Here is a 12,938-nt window from a genome sequence, read left to right as displayed (position 1 = left end):
AAGGCTCCCTGGTGCTACTACAGATATTTGCTGTTTTGCTGTGTCTTGGTGCACTTGTAAGATCCTCTGAGCTGCAGCAAGGTGATCTGTGGTACTGAAGTCAGGAGCAACTTGTAAAGGAGCAGTACTGAAATGCTTTGCTTGTCTAACATGGAAAGCCAAAGCACAGCGTTCAGAAATATATGCTCCCCCAGGAGGTTGACTGAAGCTGAAATACCCTTTCTTGGTCCTTGAGTAGTAGGTTTTGCAATCCCTGCTGAAGCTGGCATGGCTAAAATGTGACTTTTTATTTTGTCTAGGGTCATGTTTCCACAGCCTTTTATAGAGAAGCTTCTGCCTCCAACCCTCAGGGGTTGGCAGCTGTGTTTCTGATGCATGCCATGTTCTCACGTCCTGCAGCATGGTACAGGAGTGGGAAGAGGTTTAGAGAAAGTTCCGATAGATTTGCTCTTGAGGTTTTCAAAGTCAGGGTCTGAGAAGAGGTGGGACCAGGGTAGCAAAAAGATTAAGAACCAGCTCGGCACGCCAACACCAAGTGCTGGGAAACTGTGGAGTGGGAAGCTTGCAAATTTCTGTGATTTCATTCTTTTGTTTGATAGCTTTTTTAATGACTTTTTCTATTAAAGACTTGATCGCAGGCTATTTTATTTTACCTTGCAGTCTCCACCATTCTTGGTTTTGCTCATGGTTTTTGAAGTTTTCTGGTATTCATAACTGAATGGTGAAGGTGCTGTCTGATGGTAACTGAAGATGCAGCGGTACCAAGGTCTTGGTTGTTACTTTCTTTTCAAAATACTTTCTGAACAAACATTTCTCAAAGCCAGAGAAGAACTGCACTCTGTCAGTTTGGAACAACAAATAAAACCCTCTTTGTCTTCAAACTGAAGTAAATCTGTGATGTTTGTCAGGGTTTCGTATTATTGCTCTCAGTAGGTTCTTGCCAAGACACAGGAATTGCAAACTGGATGAGGCAACAGCTATCTCAAATGGTCACTGATTGCAGCCTCTGCAGAGGAATACAGGAGTATCTCTCATGCACATTTCTGGAAAAACATCCATTTGGAGGCTGTTTACTTCTGCTCTGAAAAAAAGGATGAGTTATCAGAAAAGCAAGGTTTTTGTTTTTTTTAAAGAAAAGAAAGCTTGTGGATAGTTGATGTTGAGTATTGTGCCTGTAGAAACATGAGGAAGAGAAGGATGGGTTTATAATTTGTGTTACTTGTGGAAAGTAGCAACGTACCTCAGTGAAATCAACGATATTAAAAAATAAGCTTGTCATGTAGTTCAGCATCTGTGGGGAAAATATAGAGCAGAAATATAGACAGAAAGATTTCAGGGCTTGGATGAGTTGGTTTTCAGCACTGTCTTGAGTCACCATAAGTAGTTTGAGGCCATTTTTATCAACTTGGTAATTATGTTTGTTATGTTCTTGGAGAACTTGCCTTGAGTGCACTCCTTGACATCCGTGTTGATCCTTATCTGTTTGTGTGGCTTTTGGTGCATACAGTCACTTTGCTCCCCATAACAGTACAGACCTTCCCATCCCCTGCAGGAAATACTTTCTACAAGCTCTTCAGCACTGCCCTGTGCTGTGCCAGGTCTGCAGGGCCCCCAGGATTTGTATAAATAAAGCTTCCTGTCTGCAACTTTCGGTTGCCTCTCAGAACTGATGCATAGCCTGACCTGTTTCAGCTGTTTGAGTGTGGCAGGACTGTCTGCAAGTGGCAAAATCACAAGCAAAACAAGCTTCTAACTATGCAGTTTTCAGACGCAGTAATTAGGAGACCAGTGAACTGTTGGGCAGACAACAAATCCCAGCACATCCGTTTCACACCTATTTGGTGAGGTACTAATGAGATTTAAGCACTGCACAGCTCTGGTGGACCTTTGCACTAAGTCAGATAAACATTTCAAAAACATTTATACAGTCGTCGTTATAATTCTCTGAAATATCTGCTGCTCCTTTAATAATTCACCCTTATGCTTATTGCACTGGATAGCTGGATCTCCTTCTGCATGCACAATCTTTTCTCTTGCTGTTTTTTCTCTCTGCAGGCCAAACTTATCGGCTGCTAGTACATCACCAGCCACCTGCTGTGGGCTATGTATCTGTTTTCTTAATTGCAGTGAAATCATTTATGCCAACTAATGCCACATTACAACAGCATAATTTAATTTGGAGCTGTTCATTATAGTTCTATTACCCTTCAGCTTTGGCATCGTCCCAGAAAAGGACCCACGTGTGGTAGGTTAAACAGTTTCTTGAAGTGATAGAAATGCACCCCACACGTCTCGCTGCCAAGTCTTTCCTGCTGCAGAATTCTCATGGAATTACATTTATTGGGTTCTGCTTGTGTCATGCTGAAAAGCAATAATAATGGCATTTTGTCATAGACTACTACTCTGGATTGCAGTCTTTGGGTATTCTAACTTAATCGTGTTATGCTACAAAAAGATAAAGATTTTTAGAATGCATTACAAATGTCGCTTGCTCTGAACGTGAAGATTGTATGGAACTGTCCACTAAGTCAGTAGACAGCAAAACTAGATGAAATTCAGGGTGCCTCACAATAATTCTCTATTGGGGATTGTAATGAAAGCTGAACTTGTGAGCATTTGGCTTTTTGTAACAGTTGGATTATAATGCACATGGTTTAAAGCATATGCTTCATTATAATTTAAGGTGTTAACATGCAGAATGGGGTTTATAAACCGTTCCACCGTTTCTCTAAAAGTATTTATAGTACATTTTTGCAATTAATCAAAAGCAGACATTGCAAAAATGAAAATCACATTTATTGCCAAGATAATAAATGTCAAGTATACTGTTAGACAGGCTTTGTGTTACTTCAGTTGCAACTTTAAAGAACATTTTAAGTGATTGGAAAAGGGAAGTTTATTAAAAGCTCAGCAGGTCTTCTCTGCACTCTACTGTTATTAGTGTAAATCATTGCATTGTGTGATAGAAAATCAACCAACATGTCAGGAACAGCTTTTAACCAGGTCTTCTCTGTAAATACCATTAGCTGCAGGAAGAGCTAAAACCATAAACCTCCCTGATTCCTCTGACCACTAAATGCAGTGAGATTTCAGAAGAAAGGGTAGTGCAAACCACCCAGAGTAGGTCACTGCTAAGCTTGGCTTGGGATGCATCTACATAAACTTTGAGTAGCGACTGGACAGCTGACAAAATGAGCTGGTTTTCCGTTCACAGGAGAAACACAGCCATGTATTTTTTCCCCGTAGCAAATGCTTTGCAATGGGGGAAATATTTGCAAGAGACATCATCAGAGTTCATGGGCATTTGTACAGAGAAGTTGTGTTATCTGAGAAGTGTCATCATGGGGCAGTGATTGCTAACACTGCAGAGTGTTTTCTAGACATCAATGAAGGGAAATTAAAGCTGGAGGAAGCAGGACACGTGAAAGCAGTGTCAAATATTCAGAGCACTCTCACCGCTGGATAAGTATGGTAAGAAAAGCTGCACACAAGTTATGGAAGTAAAGTAGTTTATGTTACCTAGGCCAGTTACAGAAGAATTTGTAGTGAGGGACACACGGTTTATGACTGCCACGAGAAGTCTTGGTGTGCCAGTGATCTGACTTTTGCATGCCTATGGACTTTTCTGCTCTCAGCAACTCCAAGGCCTGTCCAAAGCTGTGTCTGACTCACCAGATCTAGCCTCAATGCAGCTCCCTCCCAGAAACACAGACAGAGCACTGCCTACAAACCAGCACTGCGGGGGACTTAAATAAATCCAGACCCCTGGAACAGATTCATGCCTGGGACACCTGCTGGTTAATTTTGTAACTGCTAAGTACTCATGTCAGCATTTGACTTCACTCCAAGTGATGCGCAGCCAGAAAGGAAGGACTTGATTATGGCTTTCCCCAGGACCAGCCCACACTTGGCTAATTCACATGTGTACTACAACATGGAAGAACAGCAACTAGTTAGGTTTCGGTCTGAAAAGAGTGATTTCATAATTCCCCCTCCATAAGATGGTATTAAGTTTTAATTCCTGCTTTCAAATGGAAAGGATCAGTGTTTTCACTGTGGAGCAGAACTACAGCCCTGCAGCAAGGCCTTACCTCCAGCCCTTCCCTACTCCAGTTTCAACAGGGAAATGCACTTCAGTTGAATTTTCCTTCATGCTTCTTTTGTGGTGAGAAGATCTGAAATTGCTTTTTGGATTCCCATAGTGACCAAAGGGACAATTTGGACATCCAGTCCTTTAAGAAGCCTGCAGCATTTCAGCATCTCCTTTCACATAAATTGGCCTCAACTTGTGTGTGTGATGGGGCACACAGTGTCGCACCTATTCAAGCAAACTTTCATTTTTCTTCTGGCTTTTCTAAGTAGGTCTGCTGATAACAGTTGAACTACCTACAATCTCGGAGTCAGTTGTCAGCAGAGATAGGTAGAATTGGAAGAAACTGGACATGCTTGTCTGAAGTGCTCAGTAATATTTATTATCTGCCAATAAGCAGCAATCAGCAAAACCCATCATAAGCAGTAAGTGTTCTAAGTGTCATAATGAGCTCATTTATTGAAATCTGAATGCCATTTATGTTGCCCTTTGGTAATAATTTGTGATTGCTACTCAAAGAAAGCCATCCTGTATTCAGTACAGCTAAAAATTAGGTGCATAACCCAGGTTTTCCACTGCAGTCTGAAATGCTGTAAAGTACATTAAAATTATCTTTGCGTTTGTGTTTCAATGGGTTACATCCATGTCATGTATTTTTTAAACAAGAGAATCTTGCTGGAATTTATTTCAGGAAAATGTGTGTGTAGATTACAGGTATCCTTTGGAGAACTTTAGACATAACATTTTTAGCACATAAAACGCATGTTATGATGTTGGCAACATCTGGTCGCTTAGTAACTTTTATTCATATGTTTTGAAGATTTTGCTACTTCAGGTTTGTCATAAGGCAAACCTTATTTTTGGTCTTGGTTTTTGTTCTATCTTTGTTTCATCTCCCTTTTTATTTACTTGTTGCTGACTGCTGAGGTGTTTATCTTTTGTTTCTTCCTCTAGACAGAACATTTTTTTAATAATTTCTGAGACACAAAAATTCTTGAAAGGTATAATGCTGTGATAACTCTCCTTAGCTGCTTTTCATCCTTGTGTTTAAATGCCAGTTTAAACACAGAAGTATTATAAAACTGTGTTTGATACTGATAGGCAGGCAGAAAACGAGGCAAGGTTGGCAGTAGTGTGCATACTGTCTTCTTCAAAACGAAGAGGAAGAAGACATTGATTGTAGGTGATCCTTGTTAAACTTGTTTTTAAATATAAATTCCTGAAATTTTGCTCAAAGTGCAGACAATTTGCTCAAGTGGCTCTTCTCTAGCAAGTTCATTCTGTTTTTTTTTTTTGTGTCATGCTGTGACAGGGTCTTGGCAAAAACTCTTTATCCACTCTTGGCTCTTTCTGCCCTGCAGAAGCTCCACTGCAGTGACAAAGGTCTCTTGCAGAACTTGCACGTTTCAGTGTTGCAGTACTTATGTATTCAACTCTTAAAGCTATTGTCAGCAAATACAGGAATATAAAGACCAGCACATAATTAAGACCAAGTTATTTAGCCCTGTAACTTGCCTTCAACAGTAGACACCATTTAACAGGTCCACGATACCTGAAATAATTTCCAAACTGCCAAGTGCTTTTCAGCTTTTCACTTAAGGCGTCTCCTCTGCAATCTTCTAACCAATGAATCTTTGAAAGTGTAAGTGTTCAAGAGTTGGAAGGCTTCATCCTCCTATTCTAACAGTTTACTAGGGACCTTGGAAGTCTCCCAGTACCAGTCAGTATCTCCTGTTTGTTGCTTCTGTCTTTCCATTGGCTCTTCTTCATTGGGTAGTCAGGACTCTGCCTCTAGGAAAGTTCTGTTGGGTTTTAGATTTTCTGCCTTTAGTCATCCAAGAGGAAAATTTACAGAGTAAGATTAATAAGGCAGTGTGCAGTCACAGAATCACCAAGGTTGGAAAAGATCTCCAAGATCATCTAATCCAACCATCCACTTACCAACAATGTTTCCCCACTACCATGTCCCCAAGTACAACATTTATTTTGCCCTAAACATCTGGAAATCAAATCTCAAGTTTGGTGGAAAAAAACCTTGATGTCAGCCTTGAAGTGTTCATGCTACTTTTGGTAGTACTTGGTACTACTGGCATTTGGTACTATCTAAGGCTATGCTAAAAGTCACAGAAGGAGGATGTAGTGAACAAGCATCGGATGCTGAATTAGCAGAAGAAAAATATTGGCAAGGTTAAATCATCTCCGTAGGAAACAACTTGCACTGAGTATGTGTGTTGTGTGGTTTTCCCCTTAATGGTCTGTTGCTTCTTTGAGAGTTAAACAAACACATTTGGAAGTTCAGGGGTCAGAAGGAAACTCTTCAGTGCAGAATTCAGGAGTTCTTTCTATTCTATTACGATAAGTATTTCTGTGTTAGTCACTGACAGGTCAGGTGCTCTACACAGCCTCCTGTCCCGTGGTTCAGCTTAAGAGTAGAAGGAAGCGTCAGCAGACAGGTACATTTCAGAGCACGCTGAAATGCTCACAAAGGAAAGGGCAGAGATAAAGGTGATAACGATTCCTGAGGTGAGAGTGATGGATTTTATCTACTGGAATGAGTGCAGACAGAGGAGCATTTCCTCTGTTCAGCAATTGTACACCCACATCAGTGCAGTGCTTTGTTCAGCTGATCCATCCTGCACACCCTGATGCGTGTCAGGAAAAATGTGAAAAAGGATTTGGAGAGATTCAAAGCAACGTCAACTCCAGAAAAGCAACATGTATGCGATTTGCTGCTAAACATGGAGACTGGTCTCTCATCCAAGAGATTTCAAAGAGGCACTTCCTATCTTTGAAGTAATAATTGCTCGCCATATTTGGCAGTTGTTCATTCCTGGCTTAATTGGGTTTAGATTTTTTTCTCCCATAAAAACTGTCACTATACCACATATACAGCAAAGAGAAAATATGTGTGCAAATAGGACTTCAGTCTTAGGGGCAGAAATCTCTTTCCAGGCCATGAGATTGCAGCATGGAGCAAAGCTTATTTCACACTTTAAGGATTTTGCAAGGAACCTGAGGGCGATTTGGTACTCTATGAAGGTTTATATAAAAGTGTGCATCGAATCATAAGCCACCCTACATCTGAGAAGCTTTCCAACATCTCTATGCTGTGGTGACTCCTACATATGAGCTGTATGCATCCTCTCGACACTGAGACATTGCTCAAAAATTAAGGTTCAAGTAGAGAAATGTAACATGGGTACTAAATCTGACCACTTGCTGCTAATGAGCTGAGAGCTTTATATCCAGATTGTTGCAGCAAAACCCAAAAAAGACACACACTCAAAAAAAAAAATAAAATAGTCATCTTCCCTAAATGAAATAGGATTCAGTACTCAGAATGGGGAGAGTTGTTGTATTCGATGTTTAATGTTGTGTGTTTACATGAAATAATAATGGAGCCTTATACAGTGGGTGTTCTTCTCAGGTTCTCCCTCACGTGTTCTCATTACTTGATGCTGCTTGTTTTAATGCCCTTCTGGTGGCAAAGAAACACCTAGCAATTCTGCTGAGTGTACTGACGTGGAACCTGTTGCTGAGGTTTGGGTTGGTTTTTGTTTTCCATCAGCCCAAGCTGTGAAAAGAGGACCAGGAACAGCAGAAAACAATCCCTCGTGCCAGAAGGTTTACAGACAAAATGAAAACATTCGTGAACTTGCTGAAGTTGCTTGGGAGTCCTCAGGCTTTGTGGAGAAGGAGATGAGGAGGAGAGAAAGATAACGTAGTAGAATGCTAAGGCTTCAAGTATTTTCATCCATGTTATGTATATCTGTATGTATAATGTGCATTTTTTGCTTTTTTTGCTCCTCAACCTGTTAGTATCTGTACCCAGGACATAATGAATTATATTGTAAACTGTGGTTTTCTATGGGGAGAGTTAATAACACAGAATAACTCTTTTTTTTTCCTCGAGGACTTCACAGTTTCAGTAGAGAATTGTTGCCTACTGGGACTGTGGGTATTCTTTCAGTCATTCATTACTGAATTCCATCTCTGCTGTGTTTCAGCATTCAGAGCTATACTGGTTCGATCTGGCCTATTTCACACATTTCATGTTTCCTTTATGGTGTAATGGAGCATTATGCACACAAAGGTAATAGATCTCAGTTTATATTCTCTTCTCCCTGTCCTCTGTCCAATAAATTTGCTCTCCCTATATACCATCAGCATCTGGCTTTTTTTAAAATTTTTTTATTTTCTTTTTCTCTCACTGAACAGTTTGACACAGAAAGTGCTGATGTAAAACAGGACTGACAAGTGTACAGAGCTGTCAGGATCTGAAAGTTTGCAGATGTCTGTCTGCCTCTTTCTGCTGGGATTGGACTCCAAAGGCTGTGGAAGGTAATAGGGGCTAAGAGAACTCTTTCTGATCCAGCTCACAGACAAAATCACCAGGACTTTTCCATTCTCCTTCCTTAGTGTGCTGTCACCTGCTCAATGAGTGATTAGATGCGTTCTATTTACTAAACACAGGGAGAAAAATAAAAGCATGGAGTTGGGGTTCACAGGGTAACAGAATAGCAGGGATTGGAAAGGACCTCTGGAGATCATCGAGCCCAATCCCCTGCTAAAGCAGATTCCCTACGATAGGTTACAGAGGAAAGTGTGCAGGCAGATTTTGAATATCTTCAGAGAAGGAGACTCCACAACGTCTCTGGGCAGATTCTTCTAGTGCTCTGTCACACTCACAGTAAATAATTTTTTCCTAATATTCAGACTTAACTTCCCATGACCATGTTTGTGATCTTAGACACTTACTCTGTTGCTGGTCAGTGCTGAAGGGGGCCTGGCCCCATCTACTTGACTCAGGATTTGAACCTCAGAATGGAAGAATGTGAGGGTTGATGATAAAATCTTAAAAGGTGATCAATGGTGGCAAACTGTAAAGCAACTCAAATTTCATTTAATGAGGATTTTTTCATTCAGATCCTAAATTGAACAATTTAGTAGATCCTGTAAAAGATTCATAAGAACACAGAGCATTTCCTTTATATTCTCAGTTTCTAATGTGTTTTACCTTTGGATACCACTTGCATAACTTGTTTCTTTGGGAAGGGTGTCTTTGTGACATGCTCTTTTCCCTTTTGTTTGTGCAGAAAACAAAGTTAGATTCTATGAAAATGAGGCTGATACACTTGCTTTTTCTCCTGACTATCCACTGGCTATGCCATTCGTGTTTATAATACACATTGCAGTGGTGGTTTTGTGTTGGCTTTCTTTTTAAAGTGTCTTTTAATTCCAATTTCTTGAATGTAGGACTTCTGTTTGTAATAGTACTGCCTTAGTGATCTTACTCTGTAAAAACATTAAGCAAAACATAAAACTTAGTCTAGAATGTGAGTAGCCATAAAAACCATGTGCTCAGTGTTTGAAAGCTGCTTTGTTTGTGAAATCCTTAATCCAGTGCAAATTTGTATTCATTGTTTTGCATTTGCAGTGGGATCTTGGCTTACTTAGTTTGGATAGTATCTATCTATGATCAGCATTTATCTGTTAAGAAAAAGTAGCGCATTCATCTGTATAACAATGAGATGAAGCTTTCTGCTTAAATGGTAGACTAAGATTAGAGAGAAACTACAAAGAAATGCAAAAATACCCTAATTTGACATAGTAATGATTGTTAAGAAGTGTAACATTCTTTGTGAGAATGTGAAAGTTATAGAAGAGTATAATAGAAGCAAATTAATGTTCACATACCTTTCAAATTGGATGTGTCATCAGAAGTGAGAGAGTTGTGTGAGTGAGGAGCAAGACTGGAAGAACTTAGCATAGAAAAGAGTTTGTAAGAGAACTTCCAAGTCTCAGATAAGGTCTTAGATCAAGTGTTGGTAGGAAGTGGTATTGTGCATAGTCTGATACAGCTCGAGTGCATACTTTGGCTAGCTGTGAAGTATATCGTGACCTTCAAAATTTGAAAATCTTACTTTGGGATAATCTGAGAAGCAAGAAAGATTTAGAGCCAGTCCTTCAGGATTCATACTATTCTGAGACTGCTTACAGGGGCAGAGATGCCTGTGTTTGCCCTCATGCTATTTTCTTTCCCTCGTGGTGTTTTTATTGAGGCATTCTATTTTAAGTGGGAGCTGAAAGATGGAGACAGAAGATAAGGTGAGGAGCATCCCTGCTGGCTAGTTGCACAGTACATGCTATAGGAGAGGAACAGCTTTTCCCTATCTGCTTGTGTTCAGCTCTTGTGCTGAGCACGGGACTAAGGAAGCTTGTAACTGTAGACATGATTCTTTCGTTTCTCAAGTATGTAGCTCTCCCATGACAGTTGTTTTCTGTCAGATGAGCTGCATGTGTTCACTGAAAAGTCTGAATTTCAAGCTGTTACGACAGTTTTAGTAGTGCTGTGTTGTTGTAAAATGTAGCCCTACTGTTCAGCATTGTGTCCAGAGTCACAAACTTATCAGAGAACTTGAGACTACTGGGTGTTGAAGAAGTTTTCTGCCACTGAAAATAAAACAAGAAGATCACAATTATAGTAAAATAGATATTTTCTTATTCCTTTCTTTTCTGTTTGACGTTCTCAACTTTAGCACTCAAAGGTCACAGAACCTGTATAGGGGTGGACAAGCATGCCCATAGAAGCTGTGGAGTCTCCATCCCTGGAGACTGAATAAAGCCCTGTCCCAGCTGGCCTTGCTTTGCTCCCCAGAAGTCCCTTTTACCATAATTATTGCAGTATTCTATCTACTAATGTGGATTGGAAACTCCCACGTGGTATTAGCCAGTCACTGCATCCAAAGCAAAACCACTGCTTCGTGAGCATGGGTGCAGGTTGCCCGTAGAAGATCACAATTATAGTAAAATAGATATTTTCTTATTCCTTTCTTTCTTGTTTGCACTGCTTTATGAACTTTTCCTTAAGCTAATACAGACCTCCTACGTTTTGAATGATTTACTGTGTATAAAATTGAAATGTGCCACTCGTTGCTGGAGTTCTACTCAAATGCCAGTAAGATAATACTTAAAAATGGTTACCTTTCCTAGAGCTTAGATGATATTTAAATTCCTCTGTAGAGTTAGATATACTGCTAGCCCCTTTTGCTGCAGAAAGGCCAAACATTTCCATGAGTTGGATTTTATTGATGCATGTCTCTCATCTCAGTAACAGTTTGGCCTTCTGGTTCTGGAAGAGAAGTGAAATGTATGTACTAAGATGTGTTTGAAAAAGAGCAGCAAACCTAAATCTTTGTAGAAAAAGCTGCTGTCAAACACGAGAAACCAATTTGCTAGTTGAAGTTAGATGAACTGGGCACTTTCCAGTTCACTGAAATCTTAAGGGAAAGCTATCTTTGGAAGTGGTAAGGTTGTGGCTGGAGGAAGGTCTCTCTTCAAGGTGAGGTTTATACCTGAGAGAGAAGGGGTATCTCCAACAATAGAGTACAGCTAGCTGCATCCTGAAGAACAGATAGAGCCAACAGAAATGGAGGAGGCTTAGATGAGAATGCCTGAACCGGGTGGGTGATCTTGGTGCGGCCTAATAAAAATCAGAAGGGTACACTGCCTCAACATGAGGCTGGCTTACACGTATGCCTGCGTTTCAGTGGGCCTTCTAGTGGAAGGGCATAAATGATGAGTGGATGAAGTTGGTCCTTCCCAAGACCTGGGTACTTGTAGCTTTGGGGAGAAAGTGCATCAAACTGCCTTGCCCACATCCTGTTTCTCCAACAGGGAGAATGTGGAGCCGTCCTGACTTACTGCTGGTACATTAAGATGGTAAGCAGAGGATGGGCCTGTTAGTACCTAATTAACCTACCCCAGTTAGTCCTGTTTCCCCAGCCACTCCTGTTGTCCAGTGGAAACACAAGTAAGATTTCTAAATCACCGAGCAAGGTCATATAACTGAAATATTTTAAGCAAAAAGGCACTGACATACACTCAAAAATTAGTAGTGTTAATGTCGTGGATTCTAAACAGATGTTTCAATACAGAGCTTTTTTTTTTATCAGTTTTTAAACTCCTTCAGTTTCCACAGCTTACAGATTCAGCAGAATATTCAGTGTGGAAGAAATTTGTTAACACAGGAAAAGACTGTTTGAGAAGGCAAAAAAAATAGGTATTGTTGTGGATGAGGAAGGAGACAACAGGAGGTGATATTTCATTGTAATAGGGATCACGGCAAAGACTGGAACTAGAGTGGAACTACCCACACGAGGGAGAGGGGATTTTGTTGAGAACACTGTCTGGTGCAGATCTATTGATTCCTGTCTTACAGATGCTTGGTTGGTTAGTTTTTGTTTTGATTCCTTAATTTCTCAGTGGCATAGTTTTCAACTGCAGATTTCTTTGGAGCTGGCTATTAGAAGCAGTATTTTCAAGTGATCCTCAGTGCCAGAGTTCACTTATTTCCCCTCAAAAATTGTCACTGTAATTGTATGCTTTTCTTTTTGTGCTCGCCGTAGCAGCTGTGCTCTATCTGTTCGTCCTGGTGACTAATGGCAGAGTTTAGATGTAATCCTCTACCGATTATGATCATATATCATAATTCTATCTTGCAAAAGCTATACTTTGGTAAAAGGGAATGTAGTATCATTTGTATTTATGGTCTTGTTCAAAGGAGTGATGTGAGGTTAATTGGAAGGTTAATTAGGAAAGGTTTAATCTAAAGGCAGCAAGTCTAATCTCTACTTTCAGATTCATGAGAGTGCACTTTTCACTCAGCTCTTCCAATAAAAGCAACGCTCCTTAGAGATAAAGATCTCTGACACAGCAGGCAATTCCATTTATTTCAAGGCAGTAAAAGTTCACAGGAGTGCTCACCTGGAAATGCAGCAGGGGGATTCTAGCTGCTCTGGCTGTGCTGTGCCAGCCACTCTAATCCTTCTTGCGTGTTATCATGGAA

The 12,938-nt window shown here is 40.3% G+C and overlaps 1 protein-coding gene across 1 annotated transcript in view; it reads left to right on the top strand.

Annotated features, from left to right (window-relative positions):
• PCDH15 (protocadherin related 15) overlaps positions 1 to 12,938 on the top strand; it is an 858,090-nt gene that overhangs the window by 123,492 nt on the left and 721,660 nt on the right. Inside the window, exons 4-5 of the mRNA XM_090144727.1 lie at positions 8,098 to 8,183; positions 8,309 to 8,431. The gene's annotated coding sequence lies outside the window, so the exon portion shown is untranslated. The remainder of the gene's footprint in view (positions 1 to 8,097; positions 8,184 to 8,308; positions 8,432 to 12,938) is intronic.

The sequence above is a fragment of the Phasianus colchicus genome, chromosome 8 (assembly GCF_987193195.1).
Source record: "Phasianus colchicus chromosome 8, bPhaCol1.hap1.1, whole genome shotgun sequence".
NCBI classification, from domain to species: domain Eukaryota; kingdom Metazoa; phylum Chordata; class Aves; order Galliformes; family Phasianidae; genus Phasianus; species Phasianus colchicus.
This window is presented reverse-complemented; position numbering and strand designations above follow the sequence as displayed.